An 18,128-nucleotide genomic window follows, 5' to 3' on the forward strand; every position below is an offset into this window, starting at 1 on the left:
GTGTCAAAACAGTCCTGGAGGGTCTGCCAGTCCCTGAACTGCTCCCTGTACTGCCTTACGGCCTCCTCATCCTCCAACAGGGAGCAGTTCAGTTTCCACAGACCCTTCCCTACAGTCACACCCGAGGATAGTGAAAGGGTGCAGGACAGCATAGAGTGGTCCGAGAAGAAAACCGGGGTCAATCTAGCATCGGTTGGGGGGGCGTCCCTGGTAAAAAAGTAGTCTATGCGAGAGGCTTTGGTGCCATCATCACTGAACCAGGTGAGGCCCTCCTCTCTGGGATGCAAGGTCTTAAAACAGTCGGTAAATCTAAAGTCCCTAACCATACTGTTTAAAAAGGTCGATGCCTTGTCTACCTTAAAATCAACCCCTGCACCTCTTCTGTCAGCCCTGGTTAAAACACTGTTAAAATCCCCTGCTAAAATAAGGGGAGCCCTACCTAGCAGGTGGGACTGCAGATCTTCTAAAAGGGTAAAACGTTCGTTTTTATCACTAAAACCATACACATTGATTACTTTAAAATCTTTCCCTAAAAAAGTCAAGTTCAGTAAAAGCACCCGTCCATTTCTAAAAACAGTGCACCCCTTCACCAACACATGTGGATTCTTTATTAAAACCGCCACTCCGTCATTTTTGTTAGCATTGGAGCCGCTCCAGCAGGAGGGCCCGTGGCTCCACATCCGTTCCCACTTAAAATAGGAGTTTTTAAAAGGCAGTCCACATTCCTGTAATAAAATCACATCGCTTTTTACAGTACTTAAAAATGATAAAACGGACTGCGCCCTAAAAGTGGTTGTGATACATCTTACATTTATGGTGCTAAAAGTGAGCGCCATTAAAAGGGTAAAAGGGGTTAAAAGGACGTGCATAAAACTAAAAACGTGGGAACCTTAAAAGAGGGTAAAACAATAAAACAGGTACTAAAATCATAAAACAATACTTACCTCTTCGCTTTTTGCTTTTTTCTTCTTATCGCGTCTGGGGAGGCCTGAGCTCTCCTTGGGGGTGGAGGTCGTAAGGTTTAAGTTTAAAAACGACACTTGGTTCGGAGAGCTGGAAGGAAATACCCTAGGAGAGGAATCTGACTCTCCAGAGCTCACTTCAGGCCTCCCCTTTTTACTGGCTGGATCGATGTCAGCGGACAGATCTCTATCTCGTTTGCCAAGTAAAAGCTGCCCACACTGGATAAAATCATCGCTGGCCGCCGAGTCACTGGTGCTGGGAGAGGGGCTGGAGGTTCCTGTCTCCTCAGATCCCCCAGCCTCCTCTCCCGCGCTCTGCTCTTTCTCCATTGACTGTCTGTGCTCGGCGGCCACCTGCTTAAAAGGAATTAAAACAGGGTCCGCCACCACTTCCTCCACCTCTTCCTCCGCTACCTTCTCCATTTCTTTTGCTCCCTCCGCCACCTCTTTTGCCACCTCCGCCCTCTTTTCAACGGGCCCCCTACCGGCCACCACAGGCTCCACGGGCGCCCTGACCGCCCGGAGCTTGTTGGCGAAGGACTGAGGACAGTCTCTGAACAGGTGGGAGAGCTCGCCACACAAGTTGCAAGCTCTCCCATTTGGGCACTCCGCGAAGACGTGCCCGATCTCCCGGCATTTTCCGCACACCACCTCCTGGCACGCCTCCGCGAGGTGCCCATGCTTCATGCACTTTCTGCATAACTTTGGCTGTCCCATGTAGTGCACGAAGCCCCTGTTCTCCCCCAACACTATGATTGAGGGTAACTGCCTCAGTCCTTCAAAACCTGTCGGATCTGGAACCTGCTGGATGGGCACTCTCCAAGCTCCATTCCATATGCCATCCAGATCCTTCACTCTAACTGGAACCCCTTTAACTGTGCAGTACCTTTTCAACCAAACACAGATATCCTCGGGGTTCACAGTCTCATTAAACATCCTGACAATCACCACTTTCAAGGTGTTGTCAGTCAGTTTTTCCACGCAAAACGTTTGGGTCACTTGATCTTTGCTTACTTCAAAACGTGTCCAGAATTCCTTCAGCACCACAACCGTGCTGAAACTGACATCGAAGCCCTGCCCAGCAGGCAAGGCCACGATGCAGTTCAGCTCGGCCGGTGTGAACCTGAGCAGTCTCTGTAGCAACCTCCTGGAGAAGTCCAACCTGGACATCTCCACCTTCACTCCACCCACCACCTTGAACAAGAAACGCACACTGTTGTGCCTCCTCATGCCGGCACGAGCGGCCGACATCCTGGAGGCACGAACAACACTGAACAAAAAACAATCAGAAACGTGGGAGGGGAGGGTGACACAGCAAGAGGGAACAGGAGGGGGGGGGGGGGAGGGATCACCAACACAAGAGGGTAGGGGGAAGACAAACACTGGTGTGGGGGGGGGGGGGGGGGGTAGGGGAGGGGGGGGGGGGGGGAAGAGGCACACTAACAATACAATGGAGGGTAACGAACACTGAACTGGACTACACAAACACCCCACCAAAAACCAAATCAACAAAGAAAAGCAACTGAAAAGACCGGCCAAAAGAAATTAACCACAAAAAACACTTAGACACAAGACAAGAAAACAAGAATACACCAAACGGAAAACTACTGAGACAAACACTCACACTAACAAGACACACCTCCCACCAATTACCTGGCTTGCTAGGCCTGGCAACTGGCGGCACGGAAAAACACTGACAAACAACACTTAACTAGACACACCTGCCCCCAATCAAGGATTGGTGGCTAGGCTACACCAAAACAAACACTTAAACTCACAAAAAGGACTATGGACAAACAAACTATGGACAAACTAATAAACAAGACAAAAAGGAAACACCTAACAAAACTTAAACAAATAGGACACACAGAACAAACAAGAAGCTAAACAAAAAAAACAGGCTAAACTGTACAAACACAAGACAAGGCCCACAGGGGGACCGGAAAAGTACTGGCCTTGGAGGCACTCACCTGGCCTAGCACTAGGCTAGGCCAGTGGAAGAATGGAAATTTCCGGTGAGTGACTCCTCCTCCAGCACTGGCTCCGGTAACCGTCTGTGGACCTGGGAACAAAACAGAGACAGAAATCAAACACAGTATCAAGACAAATCAAATTCAAAATGATAAGGACAAAAACCAACTGAAAAGGGTAACGCCCACCGGCCGGTCGATCGCCCACGGCCCAAGGAGAGATTTCGATTAGTATCGATCTAGGTCGATACTGCTCTTAATCTCAACCAAAAGGCCGAGAAGCGATGACCGCATTATCGGACGCCCCCCGCGCGCGGACCCTCCGTGCACCGGCTGGGCCACTCGGTCGCCACACCAAGAACGGCCGAAACTACGGAAGCGGAAAGCCCAGGCCAGAAGCCGCAGAGGAAGCGGGGACGGAAGCGGAAAGCCCAGGCCAAAAGCCGCAGAGGAAGCGGGGACGGAAGCGGAAAGCCCAGGCCAAAAGCCGCAGAGGAAGCGGGGACGGAAGCGGAAAGCCCAGGCCAAAAGCCGCAGAGGAAGCGGGACGGAAGCGGAAAGCCCAGGCCAAAAGGCAACAGAATTGAAACGGCTACAGAAGAAGCAAAGACAAAAGCCTTACCCGCACGCACGCACGCACGCACGCACGCACGCACGCACCTAACCCCAAAGCCAAGCAGGGACGGAAGCCGAAAGCCAAGGCCAAAAGCCGCAGAAGAAGCGGGGACGGAAGAGGAAATCAAAGGAAAAGGCAACAGAATTGAAACGGCTACAGAAGATGCAAAAACAAAACCTGCCTTGCACGCACGCACGCACGCACGCACGCACGCAACCCCAAAGCCAACCTTACCCTGCTTTTGTCACACGTCCATCAGGCTCTGCCCTCCCTCGGGCAAAGCCTCCCAAAAATACCACGTTCCACTCGTCGGCGTTCCCCTCCACGGAAGTCTTTAGTAAAAGGCGAAAGGCTTGTGCGTGCTGAAGGGGAACCAGAGTGCCGATTTGAAACGGCCCAAACGGCCTACCCCCAACCCCTCCGTTGGCCCTGACTCACCCGTCCGCGGCGGCGAACCGCATCCTTATCGGGAAAAAAAGGCGCGGAAACGCCACGGGCCTGCGGAGGGGCTCGGCCCGCCCGCCCGCTTGGCTTCTCTTTTATCGCCGCAATTTCTCCATTTCACGGATCGCTTTTTCTCGATTAAGATCCCTACGTGTTTATCGTATGCGCCTTCCAGCCAGTCGACTCCGTGTTGGTGTGGGCTGACACGGCGATAAAAAACTCATTCCGATTGCCTTCCCATTTTTCACCTCGGCCGCTGACTGTCAGCCAGTTCTCTCTCTCTCTCTCTCTCTCTCTCTCTCTCTCTCTCTCTCTCTCTCTCTCTCTCTCTCTCACTCACTCACTCACTCACTCACTCACTCACAGCCCCCCCCCCTTTGAGGTCACTCACCTCACTTTTTTTTTTTTTTTTTTTTTTTTTTTTTATATCTAAAAGGGCGGGAAAACGCCACCGGCCGACAGGGCTCCGCCCACACCCCCTTTTTTTCACTAGCTTTTCTCTTTGACACGCTTAGAAAGAGTGCACCCTTCCCGGAGACGCTGCAATACCGGGGCGATGCGCGGAGCGGACGGAGCGAGCCCCTGTTCCGACTCCCTGTTGCAAAAATCCGTTTAATATGTTGTCCTCGCATGGAGGACATATCAGATATTAAACTGATAAGAACAGATACTACACTTGATCTTAGCCAAAAGGCCGAGAAGCGATGACCGCATTATCGGACGCCCCCCGCGCGCGGACCCTCCGTGCACCGGCTGGGCCACTCGGTCGCCACACCAAGAACGGCCGAAACTACGGAAGCGGAAAGCCCAGGCCAGAAGCCGCAGAGGAAGCGGGGACGGAAGCGGAAAGCCCAGGCCAAAAGCCGCAGAGGAAGCGGGGACGGAAGCGGAAAGCCCAGGCCAAAAGCCGCAGAGGAAGCGGGGACGGAAGCGGAAAGCCCAGGCCAAAAGCCGCAGAGGAAGCGGGACGGAAGCGGAAAGCCCAGGCCAAAAGGCAACAGAATTGAAACGGCTACAGAAGAAGCAAAGACAAAAGCCTTACCCGCACGCACGCACGCACGCACGCACGCACGCACGCACGCACCTAACCCCAAAGCCAAGCAGGGACGGAAGCCGAAAGCCAAGGCCAAAAGCCGCAGAAGAAGCGGGGACGGAAGAGGAAATCAAAGGAAAAGGCAACAGAATTGAAACGGCTACAGAAGATGCAAAAACAAAACCTGCCTTGCACGCACGCACGCACGCACGCACGCACGCAACCCCAAAGCCAACCTTACCCTGCTTTTGTCACACGTCCATCAGGCTCTGCCCTCCCTCGGGCAAAGCCTCCCAAAAATACCACGTTCCACTCGTCGGCGTTCCCCTCCACGGAAGTCTTTAGTAAAAGGCGAAAGGCTTGTGCGTGCTGAAGGGGAACCAGAGTGCCGATTTGAAACGGCCCAAACGGCCTACCCCCAACCCCTCCGTTGGCCCTGACTCACCCGTCCGCGGCGGCGAACCGCATCCTTATCGGGAAAAAAAGGCGCGGAAACGCCACGGGCCTGCGGAGGGGCTCGGCCCGCCCGCCCGCTTGGCTTCTCTTTTATCGCCGCAATTTCTCCATTTCACGGATCGCTTTTTCTCGATTAAGATCCCTACGTGTTTATCGTATGCGCCTTCCAGCCAGTCGACTCCGTGTTGGTGTGGGCTGACACGGCGATAAAAAACTCATTCCGATTGCCTTCCCATTTTTCACCTCGGCCGCTGACTGTCAGCCAGTTCTCTCTCTCTCTCTCTCTCTCTCTCTCTCTCTCTCTCTCTCTCTCTCTCTCTCTCTCTCACTCACTCACTCACTCACTCACTCACTCACTCACAGCCCCCCCCCCTTTGAGGTCACTCACCTCACTTTTTTTTTTTTTTTTTTTTTTTTTTTTATATCTAAAAGGGCGGGAAAACGCCACCGGCCGACAGGGCTCCGCCCACACCCCCTTTTTTTCACTAGCTTTTCTCTTTGACACGCTTAGAAAGAGTGCACCCTTCCCGGAGACGCTGCAATACCGGGGCGATGCGCGGAGCGGACGGAGCGAGCCCCTGTTCCGACTCCCTGTTGCAAAAATCCGTTTAATATGTTGTCCTCGCATGGAGGACATATCAGATATTAAACTGATAAGAACAGATACTACACTTGATCTTAGCCAAAAGGCCGAGAAGCGATGACCGCATTATCGGACGCCCCCCGCGCGCGGACCCTCCGTGCACCGGCTGGGCCACTCGGTCGCCACACCAAGAACGGCCGAAACTACGGAAGCGGAAAGCCCAGGCCAGAAGCCGCAGAGGAAGCGGGGACGGAAGCGGAAAGCCCAGGCCAAAAGCCGCAGAGGAAGCGGGGACGGAAGCGGAAAGCCCAGGCCAAAAGCCGCAGAGGAAGCGGGGACGGAAGCGGAAAGCCCAGGCCAAAAGCCGCAGAGGAAGCGGGACGGAAGCGGAAAGCCCAGGCCAAAAGGCAACAGAATTGAAACGGCTACAGAAGAAGCAAAGACAAAAGCCTTACCCGCACGCACGCACGCACGCACGCACGCACGCACGCACGCACCTAACCCCAAAGCCAAGCAGGGACGGAAGCCGAAAGCCAAGGCCAAAAGCCGCAGAAGAAGCGGGGACGGAAGAGGAAATCAAAGGAAAAGGCAACAGAATTGAAACGGCTACAGAAGATGCAAAAACAAAACCTGCCTTGCACGCACGCACGCACGCACGCACGCACGCAACCCCAAAGCCAACCTTACCCTGCTTTTGTCACACGTCCATCAGGCTCTGCCCTCCCTCGGGCAAAGCCTCCCAAAAATACCACGTTCCACTCGTCGGCGTTCCCCTCCACGGAAGTCTTTAGTAAAAGGCGAAAGGCTTGTGCGTGCTGAAGGGGAACCAGAGTGCCGATTTGAAACGGCCCAAACGGCCTACCCCCAACCCCTCCGTTGGCCCTGACTCACCCGTCCGCGGCGGCGAACCGCATCCTTATCGGGAAAAAAAGGCGCGGAAACGCCACGGGCCTGCGGAGGGGCTCGGCCCGCCCGCCCGCTTGGCTTCTCTTTTATCGCCGCAATTTCTCCATTTCACGGATCGCTTTTTCTCGATTAAGATCCCTACGTGTTTATCGTATGCGCCTTCCAGCCAGTCGACTCCGTGTTGGTGTGGGCTGACACGGCGATAAAAAACTCATTCCGATTGCCTTCCCATTTTTCACCTCGGCCGCTGACTGTCAGCCAGTTCTCTCTCTCTCTCTCTCTCTCTCTCTCTCTCTCTCTCTCTCTCTCTCTCTCTCTCTCTCTCACTCACTCACTCACTCACTCACTCACTCACTCACAGCCCCCCCCCCTTTGAGGTCACTCACCTCACTTTTTTTTTTTTTTTTTTTTTTTTTTTTATATCTAAAAGGGCGGGAAAACGCCACCGGCCGACAGGGCTCCGCCCACACCCCCTTTTTTTCACTAGCTTTTCTCTTTGACACGCTTAGAAAGAGTGCACCCTTCCCGGAGACGCTGCAATACCGGGGCGATGCGCGGAGCGGACGGAGCGAGCCCCTGTTCCGACTCCCTGTTGCAAAAATCCGTTTAATATGTTGTCCTCGCATGGAGGACATATCAGATATTAAACTGATAAGAACAGATACTACACTTGATCTTAGCCAAAAGGCCGAGAAGCGATGACCGCATTATCGGACGCCCCCCGCGCGCGGACCCTCCGTGCACCGGCTGGGCCACTCGGTCGCCACACCAAGAACGGCCGAAACTACGGAAGCGGAAAGCCCAGGCCAGAAGCCGCAGAGGAAGCGGGGACGGAAGCGGAAAGCCCAGGCCAAAAGCCGCAGAGGAAGCGGGGACGGAAGCGGAAAGCCCAGGCCAAAAGCCGCAGAGGAAGCGGGGACGGAAGCGGAAAGCCCAGGCCAAAAGCCGCAGAGGAAGCGGGACGGAAGCGGAAAGCCCAGGCCAAAAGGCAACAGAATTGAAACGGCTACAGAAGAAGCAAAGACAAAAGCCTTACCCGCACGCACGCACGCACGCACGCACGCACGCACGCACCTAACCCCAAAGCCAAGCAGGGACGGAAGCCGAAAGCCAAGGCCAAAAGCCGCAGAAGAAGCGGGGACGGAAGAGGAAATCAAAGGAAAAGGCAACAGAATTGAAACGGCTACAGAAGATGCAAAAACAAAACCTGCCTTGCACGCACGCACGCACGCACGCACGCACGCAACCCCAAAGCCAACCTTACCCTGCTTTTGTCACACGTCCATCAGGCTCTGCCCTCCCTCGGGCAAAGCCTCCCAAAAATACCACGTTCCACTCGTCGGCGTTCCCCTCCACGGAAGTCTTTAGTAAAAGGCGAAAGGCTTGTGCGTGCTGAAGGGGAACCAGAGTGCCGATTTGAAACGGCCCAAACGGCCTACCCCCAACCCCTCCGTTGGCCCTGACTCACCCGTCCGCGGCGGCGAACCGCATCCTTATCGGGAAAAAAAGGCGCGGAAACGCCACGGGCCTGCGGAGGGGCTCGGCCCGCCCGCCCGCTTGGCTTCTCTTTTATCGCCGCAATTTCTCCATTTCACGGATCGCTTTTTCTCGATTAAGATCCCTACGTGTTTATCGTATGCGCCTTCCAGCCAGTCGACTCCGTGTTGGTGTGGGCTGACACGGCGATAAAAAACTCATTCCGATTGCCTTCCCATTTTTCACCTCGGCCGCTGACTGTCAGCCAGTTCTCTCTCTCTCTCTCTCTCTCTCTCTCTCTCTCTCTCTCTCTCTCTCTCTCTCTCTCTCTCACTCACTCACTCACTCACTCACTCACTCACTCACAGCCCCCCCCCCTTTGAGGTCACTCACCTCACTTTTTTTTTTTTTTTTTTTTTTTTTTTTATATCTAAAAGGGCGGGAAAACGCCACCGGCCGACAGGGCTCCGCCCACACCCCCTTTTTTTCACTAGCTTTTCTCTTTGACACGCTTAGAAAGAGTGCACCCTTCCCGGAGACGCTGCAATACCGGGGCGATGCGCGGAGCGGACGGAGCGAGCCCCTGTTCCGACTCCCTGTTGCAAAAATCCGTTTAATATGTTGTCCTCGCATGGAGGACATATCAGATATTAAACTGATAAGAACAGATACTACACTTGATCTTAGCCAAAAGGCCGAGAAGCGATGACCGCATTATCGGACGCCCCCCGCGCGCGGACCCTCCGTGCACCGGCTGGGCCACTCGGTCGCCACACCAAGAACGGCCGAAACTACGGAAGCGGAAAGCCCAGGCCAGAAGCCGCAGAGGAAGCGGGGACGGAAGCGGAAAGCCCAGGCCAAAAGCCGCAGAGGAAGCGGGGACGGAAGCGGAAAGCCCAGGCCAAAAGCCGCAGAGGAAGCGGGGACGGAAGCGGAAAGCCCAGGCCAAAAGCCGCAGAGGAAGCGGGACGGAAGCGGAAAGCCCAGGCCAAAAGGCAACAGAATTGAAACGGCTACAGAAGAAGCAAAGACAAAAGCCTTGCACGCACGCACGCACGCACGCACGCACGCACGCACGCACCTAACCCCAAAGCCAAGCAGGGACGGAAGCCGAAAGCCAAGGCCAAAAGCCGCAGAAGAAGCGGGGACGGAAGAGGAAATCAAAGGAAAAGGCAACAGAATTGAAACGGCTACAGAAGATGCAAAAACAAAACCTGCCTTGCACGCACGCACGCACGCACGCACGCACGCAACCCCAAAGCCAACCTTACCCTGCTTTTGTCACCCTGCTTTTGTCACACGTCCATCAGGCTCTGCCCTCCCTCGGGCAAAGCCTCCCAAAAATACCACGTTCCACTCGTCGGCGTTCCCCTCCACGGAAGTCTTTAGTAAAAGGCGAAAGGCTTGTGCGTGCTGAAGGGGAACCAGAGTGCCGATTTGAAACGGCCCAAACGGCCTACCCCCAACCCCTCCGTTGGCCCTGACTCACCCGTCCGCGGCGGCGAACCGCATCCTTATCGGGAAAAAAAGGCGCGGAAACGCCACGGGCCTGCGGAGGGGCTCGGCCCGCCCGCCCGCTTGGCTTCTCTTTTATCGCCGCAATTTCTCCATTTCACGGATCGCTTTTTCTCGATTAAGATCCCTACGTGTTTATCGTATGCGCCTTCCAGCCAGTCGACTCCGTGTTGGTGTGGGCTGACACGGCGATAAAAAACTCATTCCGATTGCCTTCCCATTTTTCACCTCGGCCGCTGACTGTCAGCCAGTTCTCTCTCTCTCTCTCTCTCTCTCTCTCTCTCTCTCTCTCTCTCTCTCTCTCTCTCTCTCTCACTCACTCACTCACTCACTCACTCACTCACTCACAGCCCCCCCCCCTTTGATTTTTTTTTTTTTTTTTTTTTTTTTTTTATATCTAAAAGGGCGGGAAAACGCCACCGGCCGACAGGGCTCCGCCCACACCCCCTTTTTTTCACTAGCTTTTCTCTTTGACACGCTTAGAAAGAGTGCACCCTTCCCGGAGACGCTGCAATACCGGGGCGATGCGCGGAGCGGACGGAGCGAGCCCCTGTTCCGACTCCCTGTTGCAAAAATCCGTTTAATATGTTGTCCTCGCATGGAGGACATATCAGATATTAAACTGATAAGAACAGATACTACACTTGATCTTAGCCAAAAGGCCGAGAAGCGATGACCGCATTATCGGACGCCCCCCGCGCGCGGACCCTCCGTGCACCGGCTGGGCCACTCGGTCGCCACACCAAGAACGGCCGAAACTACGGAAGCGGAAAGCCCAGGCCAGAAGCCGCAGAGGAAGCGGGGACGGAAGCGGAAAGCCCAGGCCAAAAGCCGCAGAGGAAGCGGGGACGGAAGCGGAAAGCCCAGGCCAAAAGCCGCAGAGGAAGCGGGGACGGAAGCGGAAAGCCCAGGCCAAAAGCCGCAGAGGAAGCGGGACGGAAGCGGAAAGCCCAGGCCAAAAGGCAACAGAATTGAAACGGCTACAGAAGAAGCAAAGACAAAAGCCTTACCCGCACGCACGCACGCACGCACGCACGCACGCACGCACCTAACCCCAAAGCCAAGCAGGGACGGAAGCCGAAAGCCAAGGCCAAAAGCCGCAGAAGAAGCGGGGACGGAAGAGGAAATCAAAGGAAAAGGCAACAGAATTGAAACGGCTACAGAAGATGCAAAAACAAAACCTGCCTTGCACGCACGCACGCACGCACGCACGCACGCAACCCCAAAGCCAACCTTACCCTGCTTTTGTCACACGTCCATCAGGCTCTGCCCTCCCTCGGGCAAAGCCTCCCAAAAATACCACGTTCCACTCGTCGGCGTTCCCCTCCACGGAAGTCTTTAGTAAAAGGCGAAAGGCTTGTGCGTGCTGAAGGGGAACCAGAGTGCCGATTTGAAACGGCCCAAACGGCCTACCCCCAACCCCTCCGTTGGCCCTGACTCACCCGTCCGCGGCGGCGAACCGCATCCTTATCGGGAAAAAAAGGCGCGGAAACGCCACGGGCCTGCGGAGGGGCTCGGCCCGCCCGCCCGCTTGGCTTCTCTTTTATCGCCGCAATTTCTCCATTTCACGGATCGCTTTTTCTCGATTAAGATCCCTACGTGTTTATCGTATGCGCCTTCCAGCCAGTCGACTCCGTGTTGGTGTGGGCTGACACGGCGATAAAAAACTCATTCCGATTGCCTTCCCATTTTTCACCTCGGCCGCTGACTGTCAGCCAGTTCTCTCTCTCTCTCTCTCTCTCTCTCTCTCTCTCTCTCTCTCTCTCTCTCTCTCTCTCTCACTCACTCACTCACTCACTCACTCACTCACTCACAGCCCCCCCCCCTTTGAGGTCACTCACCTCACTTTTTTTTTTTTTTTTTTTTTTTTTTTTATATCTAAAAGGGCGGGAAAACGCCACCGGCCGACAGGGCTCCGCCCACACCCCCTTTTTTTCACTAGCTTTTCTCTTTGACACGCTTAGAAAGAGTGCACCCTTCCCGGAGACGCTGCAATACCGGGGCGATGCGCGGAGCGGACGGAGCGAGCCCCTGTTCCGACTCCCTGTTGCAAAAATCCGTTTAATATGTTGTCCTCGCATGGAGGACATATCAGATATTAAACTGATAAGAACAGATACTACACTTGATCTTAGCCAAAAGGCCGAGAAGCGATGACCGCATTATCGGACGCCCCCCGCGCGCGGACCCTCCGTGCACCGGCTGGGCCACTCGGTCGCCACACCAAGAACGGCCGAAACTACGGAAGCGGAAAGCCCAGGCCAGAAGCCGCAGAGGAAGCGGGGACGGAAGCGGAAAGCCCAGGCCAAAAGCCGCAGAGGAAGCGGGGACGGAAGCGGAAAGCCCAGGCCAAAAGCCGCAGAGGAAGCGGGGACGGAAGCGGAAAGCCCAGGCCAAAAGCCGCAGAGGAAGCGGGACGGAAGCGGAAAGCCCAGGCCAAAAGGCAACAGAATTGAAACGGCTACAGAAGAAGCAAAGACAAAAGCCTTACCCGCACGCACGCACGCACGCACGCACGCACGCACGCACCTAACCCCAAAGCCAAGCAGGGACGGAAGCCGAAAGCCAAGGCCAAAAGCCGCAGAAGAAGCGGGGACGGAAGAGGAAATCAAAGGAAAAGGCAACAGAATTGAAACGGCTACAGAAGATGCAAAAACAAAACCTGCCTTGCACGCACGCACGCACGCACGCACGCACGCAACCCCAAAGCCAACCTTACCCTGCTTTTGTCACACGTCCATCAGGCTCTGCCCTCCCTCGGGCAAAGCCTCCCAAAAATACCACGTTCCACTCGTCGGCGTTCCCCTCCACGGAAGTCTTTAGTAAAAGGCGAAAGGCTTGTGCGTGCTGAAGGGGAACCAGAGTGCCGATTTGAAACGGCCCAAACGGCCTACCCCCAACCCCTCCGTTGGCCCTGACTCACCCGTCCGCGGCGGCGAACCGCATCCTTATCGGGAAAAAAAGGCGCGGAAACGCCACGGGCCTGCGGAGGGGCTCGGCCCGCCCGCCCGCTTGGCTTCTCTTTTATCGCCGCAATTTCTCCATTTCACGGATCGCTTTTTCTCGATTAAGATCCCTACGTGTTTATCGTATGCGCCTTCCAGCCAGTCGACTCCGTGTTGGTGTGGGCTGACACGGCGATAAAAAACTCATTCCGATTGCCTTCCCATTTTTCACCTCGGCCGCTGACTGTCAGCCAGTTCTCTCTCTCTCTCTCTCTCTCTCTCTCTCTCTCTCTCTCTCTCTCTCTCTCTCTCTCTCACTCACTCACTCACTCACTCACTCACTCACTCACTCACTCACAGCCCCCCCCCCTTTGAGGTCACTCACCTCACTTTTTTTTTTTTTTTTTTTTATATCTAAAAGGGCGGGAAAACGCCACCGGCCGACAGGGCTCCGCCCACACCCCCTTTTTTTCACTAGCTTTTCTCTTTGACACGCTTAGAAAGAGTGCACCCTTCCCGGAGACGCTGCAATACCGGGGCGATGCGCGGAGCGGACGGAGCGAGCCCCTGTTCCGACTCCCTGTTGCAAAAATCCGTTTAATATGTTGTCCTCGCATGGAGGACATATCAGATATTAAACTGATAAGAACAGATTTTTTTTTTTTTTTTTTTTTTTTTTTTTCTTCTAAAAAAAAAGAAAAAGAAGTATTGATCAATTCGTAAAAACTTTCAAATAAAAGACAATCCACAAGACAGTCCGATACAAGTACAGAATCCCCACAAGGGGGTACAGGACAAAAGCCGCCGAGGCGGCGCACATAACAATTGCCCCCTAGGGGGTTACAAGTGGAAGTCCAAGTTCGACGGGGTCCATCTAGGCTTCCGCCCCGATGGCTCCGTCTCCCTCTCCTCCCGTCGTCCTCGCCAGTGGAGTCGAGCGACTGGCCCTCTGCCCTCTATCGCGACGGCCCCTGGGAAGGCACCATCCCTTCGCCACTTCTCCCAGGCTGCCCTTCGGCGAGGATTTCCTATCCTCTTGCGAGGATTCCAAATCCTGGTAGTCCGGCCCTCCGTCCGTCCAACCGTTGGTTCCCTCCGGCGGCCTGGCCCGCCTCTGGGTTACCAGCAACGTTGGGTGCCGAAGCACCCAACGTTCTGAAAAGGGGACAAGTCCCCGTCTGGCGTCGGGGCCGAAACCCCCAGGCAAACGACCGCTTCGACCCACCCCCGTCACCGGATCCCTATCAGGCGATCCAGTATCGACGGGGGCGGGCCAATATCTGCTCGATATGAGCAGATACTCACTTGATCTTAGCCAAAAGGCCGAGAAGCGATGACCGCATTATCGGACGCCCCCCGCGCGCGGACCCTCCGTGCACCGGCTGGGCCACTCGGTCGCCACACCAAGAACGGCCGAAACTACGGAAGCGGAAAGCCCAGGCCAGAAGCCGCAGAGGAAGCGGGGACGGAAGCGGAAAGCCCAGGCCAAAAGCCGCAGAGGAAGCGGGGACGGAAGCGGAAAGCCCAGGCCAAAAGCCGCAGAGGAAGCGGGGACGGAAGCGGAAAGCCCAGGCCAAAAGCCGCAGAGGAAGCGGGACGGAAGCGGAAAGCCCAGGCCAAAAGGCAACAGAATTGAAACGGCTACAGAAGAAGCAAAGACAAAAGCCTTACCCGCACGCACGCACGCACGCACGCACGCACGCACGCACGCACCTAACCCCAAAGCCAAGCAGGGACGGAAGCCGAAAGCCAAGGCCAAAAGCCGCAGAAGAAGCGGGGACGGAAGAGGAAATCAAAGGAAAAGGCAACAGAATTGAAACGGCTACAGAAGATGCAAAAACAAAACCTGCCTTGCACGCACGCACGCACGCACGCAACCCCAAAGCCAACCTTACCCTGCTTTTGTCACACGTCCATCAGGCTCTGCCCTCCCTCGGGCAAAGCCTCCCAAAAATACCACGTTCCACTCGTCGGCGTTCCCCTCCACGGAAGTCTTTAGTAAAAGGCGAAAGGCTTGTGCGTGCTGAAGGGGAACCAGAGTGCCGATTTGAAACGGCCCAAACGGCCTACCCCCAACCCCTCCGTTGGCCCTGACTCACCCGTCCGCGGCGGCGAACCGCATCCTTATCGGGAAAAAAAGGCGCGGAAACGCCACGGGCCTGCGGAGGGGCTCGGCCCGCCCGCCCGCTTGGCTTCTCTTTTATCGCCGCAATTTCTCCATTTCACGTATCGCTTTTTCTCGATTAAGATCCCTACGTGTTTATCGTATGCGCCTTCCAGCCAGTCGACTCCGTGTTGGTGTGGGCTGACACGGCGATAAAAAACTCATTCCGATTGCCTTCCCATTTTTCACCTCGGCCGCTGACTGTCAGCCAGTTCTCTCTCTCTCTCTCTCTCTCTCTCTCTCTCTCTCTCTCTCTCTCTCTCTCTCTCTCTCTCACTCACTCACTCACTCACTCACTCACTCACTCACAGCCCCCCCCCCTTTGAGGTCACTCACCTCACTTTTTTTTTTTTTTTTTTTTATATCTAAAAGGGCGGGAAAACGCCACCGGCCGACAGGGCTCCGCCCACACCCCCTTTTTTTCACTAGCTTTTCTCTTTGACACGCTTAGAAAGAGTGCACCCTTCCCGGAGACGCTGCAATACCGGGGCGATGCGCGGAGCGGACGGAGCGAGCCCCTGTTCCGACTCCCTGTTGCAAAAATCCGTTTAATATGTTGTCCTCGCATGGAGGACATATCAGATATTAAACTGATAAGAACAGATTTTTTTTTTTTTTTTTTTTTTTTTTTTTCTTCTAAAAAAAAAGAAAAAGAAGTATTGATCAATTCGTAAAAACTTTCAAATAAAAGACAATCCACAAGACAGTCCGATACAAGTACAGAATCCCCACAAGGGGGTACAGGACAAAAGCCGCCGAGGCGGCGCACATAACAATTGCCCCCTAGGGGGTTACAAGTGGAAGTCCAAGTTCGACGGGGTCCATCTAGGCTTCCGCCCCGATGGCTCCGTCTCCCTCTCCTCCCGTCGTCCTCGCCAGTGGAGTCGAGCGACTGGCCCTCTGCCCTCTATCGCGACGGCCCCTGGGAAGGCACCATCCCTTCGCCACTTCTCCCAGGCTGCCCTTCGGCGAGGATTTCCTATCCTCTTGCGAGGATTCCAAATCCTGGTAGTCCGGCCCTCCGTCCGTCCAACCGTTGGTTCCCTCCGGCGGCCTGGCCCGCCTCTGGGTTACCAGCAACGTTGGGTGCCGAAGCACCCAACGTTCTGAAAAGGGGACAAGTCCCCGTCTGGCGTCGGGGCCGAAACCCCCAGGCAAACGACCGCTTCGACCCACCCCCGTCACCGGATCCCTATCAGGCGATCCAGTATCGACGGGGGCGGGCCAATATCTGCTCGATATGAGCAGATACTCACTTGATCTTAGCCAAAAGGCCGAGAAGCGATGACCGCATTATCGGACGCCCCCCGCGCGCGGACCCTCCGTGCACCGGCTGGGCCACTCGGTCGCCACACCAAGAACGGCCGAAACTACGGAAGCGGAAAGCCCAGGCCAGAAGCCGCAGAGGAAGCGGGGACGGAAGCGGAAAGCCCAGGCCAAAAGCCGCAGAGGAAGCGGGGACGGAAGCGGAAAGCCCAGGCCAAAAGCCGCAGAGGAAGCGGGGACGGAAGCGGAAAGCCCAGGCCAAAAGCCGCAGAGGAAGCGGGACGGAAGCGGAAAGCCCAGGCCAAAAGGCAACAGAATTGAAACGGCTACAGAAGAAGCAAAGACAAAAGCCTTACCCGCACGCACGCACGCACGCACGCACGCACGCACGCACGCACGCACCTAACCCCAAAGCCAAGCAGGGACGGAAGCCGAAAGCCAAGGCCAAAAGCCGCAGAAGAAGCGGGGACGGAAGAGGAAATCAAAGGAAAAGGCAACAGAATTGAAACGGCTACAGAAGATGCAAAAACAAAACCTGCCTTGCACGCACGCACGCACGCACGCAACCCCAAAGCCAACCTTACCCTGCTTTTGTCACACGTCCATCAGGCTCTGCCCTCCCTCGGGCAAAGCCTCCCAAAAATACCACGTTCCACTCGTCGGCGTTCCCCTCCACGGAAGTCTTTAGTAAAAGGCGAAAGGCTTGTGCGTGCTGAAGGGGAACCAGAGTGCCGATTTGAAACGGCCCAAACGGCCTACCCCCAACCCCTCCGTTGGCCCTGACTCACCCGTCCGCGGCGGCGAACCGCATCCTTATCGGGAAAAAAAGGCGCGGAAACGCCACGGGCCTGCGGAGGGGCTCGGCCCGCCCGCCCGCTTGGCTTCTCTTTTATCGCCGCAATTTCTCCATTTCACGTATCGCTTTTTCTCGATTAAGATCCCTACGTGTTTATCGTATGCGCCTTCCAGCCAGTCGACTCCGTGTTGGTGTGGGCTGACACGGCGATAAAAAACTCATTCCGATTGCCTTCCCATTTTTCACCTCGGCCGCTGACTGTCAGCCAGTTCTCTCTCTCTCTCTCTCTCTCTCTCTCTCTCTCTCTCTCTCTCTCTCTCTCTCTCTCTCACTCACTCACTCACTCACTCACTCACTCACTCACAGCCCCCCCCCCTTTGAGGTCACTCACCTCACTTTTTTTTTTTTTTTTTTTTATATCTAAAAGGGCGGGAAAACGCCACCGGCCGACAGGGCTCCGCCCACACCCCCTTTTTTTCACTAGCTTTTCTCTTTGACACGCTTAGAAAGAGTGCACCCTTCCCGGAGACGCTGCAATACCGGGGCGATGCGCGGAGCGGACGGAGCGAGCCCCTGTTCCGACTCCCTGTTGCAAAAATCCGTTTAATATGTTGTCCTCGCATGGAGGACATATCAGATATTAAACTGATAAGAACAGATACTACACTTGATCTTAGCCAAAAGGCCGAGAAGCGATGACCGCATTATCGGACGCCCCCCGCGCGCGGACCCTCCGTGCACCGGCTGGGCCACTCGGTCGCCACACCAAGAACGGCCGAAACTACGGAAGCGGAAAGCCCAGGCCAGAAGCCGCAGAGGAAGCGGGGACGGAAGCGGAAAGCCCAGGCCAAAAGCCGCAGAGGAAGCGGGGACGGAAGCGGAAAGCCCAGGCCAAAAGCCGCAGAGGAAGCGGGGACGGAAGCGGAAAGCCCAGGCCAAAAGCCGCAGAGGAAGCGGGACGGAAGCGGAAAGCCCAGGCCAAAAGGCAACAGAATT

The 18,128-nt window shown here is 55.4% G+C and overlaps 16 non-coding genes and 2 pseudogenes across 16 annotated transcripts; all 18 read right to left on the reverse strand.

Annotated features, from left to right (window-relative positions):
- Positions 1-3,812: 3,812 nt before the first annotated feature.
- Positions 3,813-3,930, reverse strand: LOC134013400 (U5 spliceosomal RNA). The gene has a single exon (XR_009928889.1). It is a non-coding gene; the product is annotated as a U5 spliceosomal RNA (small nuclear RNA).
- A 577-nt stretch (positions 3,931-4,507) lies between these two features.
- On the reverse strand, positions 4,508-4,698 carry LOC134013215 (U2 spliceosomal RNA). Its single transcript, XR_009928734.1, has one exon. It is a non-coding gene; the product is annotated as a U2 spliceosomal RNA (small nuclear RNA).
- A 598-nt stretch (positions 4,699-5,296) lies between these two features.
- LOC134013401 (U5 spliceosomal RNA) lies at positions 5,297-5,414 on the reverse strand. Its single transcript, XR_009928890.1, has one exon. It is a non-coding gene; the product is annotated as a U5 spliceosomal RNA (small nuclear RNA).
- A 578-nt stretch (positions 5,415-5,992) lies between these two features.
- On the reverse strand, positions 5,993-6,183 carry LOC134013216 (U2 spliceosomal RNA). The gene has a single exon (XR_009928735.1). It is a non-coding gene; the product is annotated as a U2 spliceosomal RNA (small nuclear RNA).
- Positions 6,184-6,781: 598 nt separating this feature from the next.
- LOC134013402 (U5 spliceosomal RNA) lies at positions 6,782-6,899 on the reverse strand. Its single transcript, XR_009928891.1, has one exon. It is a non-coding gene; the product is annotated as a U5 spliceosomal RNA (small nuclear RNA).
- A 580-nt stretch (positions 6,900-7,479) lies between these two features.
- On the reverse strand, positions 7,480-7,670 carry LOC134013217 (U2 spliceosomal RNA). Its single transcript, XR_009928736.1, has one exon. It is a non-coding gene; the product is annotated as a U2 spliceosomal RNA (small nuclear RNA).
- Positions 7,671-8,264: 594 nt separating this feature from the next.
- Positions 8,265-8,382, reverse strand: LOC134013403 (U5 spliceosomal RNA). The gene has a single exon (XR_009928892.1). It is a non-coding gene; the product is annotated as a U5 spliceosomal RNA (small nuclear RNA).
- A 580-nt stretch (positions 8,383-8,962) lies between these two features.
- On the reverse strand, positions 8,963-9,153 carry LOC134013218 (U2 spliceosomal RNA). Its single transcript, XR_009928737.1, has one exon. It is a non-coding gene; the product is annotated as a U2 spliceosomal RNA (small nuclear RNA).
- Positions 9,154-9,761: 608 nt separating this feature from the next.
- Positions 9,762-9,879, reverse strand: LOC134013404 (U5 spliceosomal RNA). Its single transcript, XR_009928893.1, has one exon. It is a non-coding gene; the product is annotated as a U5 spliceosomal RNA (small nuclear RNA).
- A 565-nt stretch (positions 9,880-10,444) lies between these two features.
- Positions 10,445-10,635, reverse strand: LOC134013219 (U2 spliceosomal RNA). The gene has a single exon (XR_009928738.1). It is a non-coding gene; the product is annotated as a U2 spliceosomal RNA (small nuclear RNA).
- Positions 10,636-11,229: 594 nt separating this feature from the next.
- Positions 11,230-11,347, reverse strand: LOC134013405 (U5 spliceosomal RNA). Its single transcript, XR_009928894.1, has one exon. It is a non-coding gene; the product is annotated as a U5 spliceosomal RNA (small nuclear RNA).
- Positions 11,348-11,925: 578 nt separating this feature from the next.
- LOC134013220 (U2 spliceosomal RNA) lies at positions 11,926-12,116 on the reverse strand. Its single transcript, XR_009928739.1, has one exon. It is a non-coding gene; the product is annotated as a U2 spliceosomal RNA (small nuclear RNA).
- A 594-nt stretch (positions 12,117-12,710) lies between these two features.
- On the reverse strand, positions 12,711-12,828 carry LOC134013407 (U5 spliceosomal RNA). The gene has a single exon (XR_009928896.1). It is a non-coding gene; the product is annotated as a U5 spliceosomal RNA (small nuclear RNA).
- A 578-nt stretch (positions 12,829-13,406) lies between these two features.
- Positions 13,407-13,613, reverse strand: LOC134013260 (U2 spliceosomal RNA; annotated as a pseudogene).
- Positions 13,614-14,831: 1,218 nt separating this feature from the next.
- On the reverse strand, positions 14,832-14,949 carry LOC134013408 (U5 spliceosomal RNA). The gene has a single exon (XR_009928897.1). It is a non-coding gene; the product is annotated as a U5 spliceosomal RNA (small nuclear RNA).
- Positions 14,950-15,521: 572 nt separating this feature from the next.
- On the reverse strand, positions 15,522-15,728 carry LOC134013261 (U2 spliceosomal RNA; annotated as a pseudogene).
- A 1,222-nt stretch (positions 15,729-16,950) lies between these two features.
- LOC134013409 (U5 spliceosomal RNA) lies at positions 16,951-17,068 on the reverse strand. The gene has a single exon (XR_009928898.1). It is a non-coding gene; the product is annotated as a U5 spliceosomal RNA (small nuclear RNA).
- Positions 17,069-17,638: 570 nt separating this feature from the next.
- On the reverse strand, positions 17,639-17,829 carry LOC134013222 (U2 spliceosomal RNA). Its single transcript, XR_009928741.1, has one exon. It is a non-coding gene; the product is annotated as a U2 spliceosomal RNA (small nuclear RNA).
- Positions 17,830-18,128: the final 299 nt, after the last annotated feature.

Source organism: Osmerus eperlanus, chromosome 26 (genome assembly GCF_963692335.1).
Source record: "Osmerus eperlanus chromosome 26, fOsmEpe2.1, whole genome shotgun sequence".
Lineage (NCBI taxonomy): Eukaryota > Metazoa > Chordata > Actinopteri > Osmeriformes > Osmeridae > Osmerus > Osmerus eperlanus.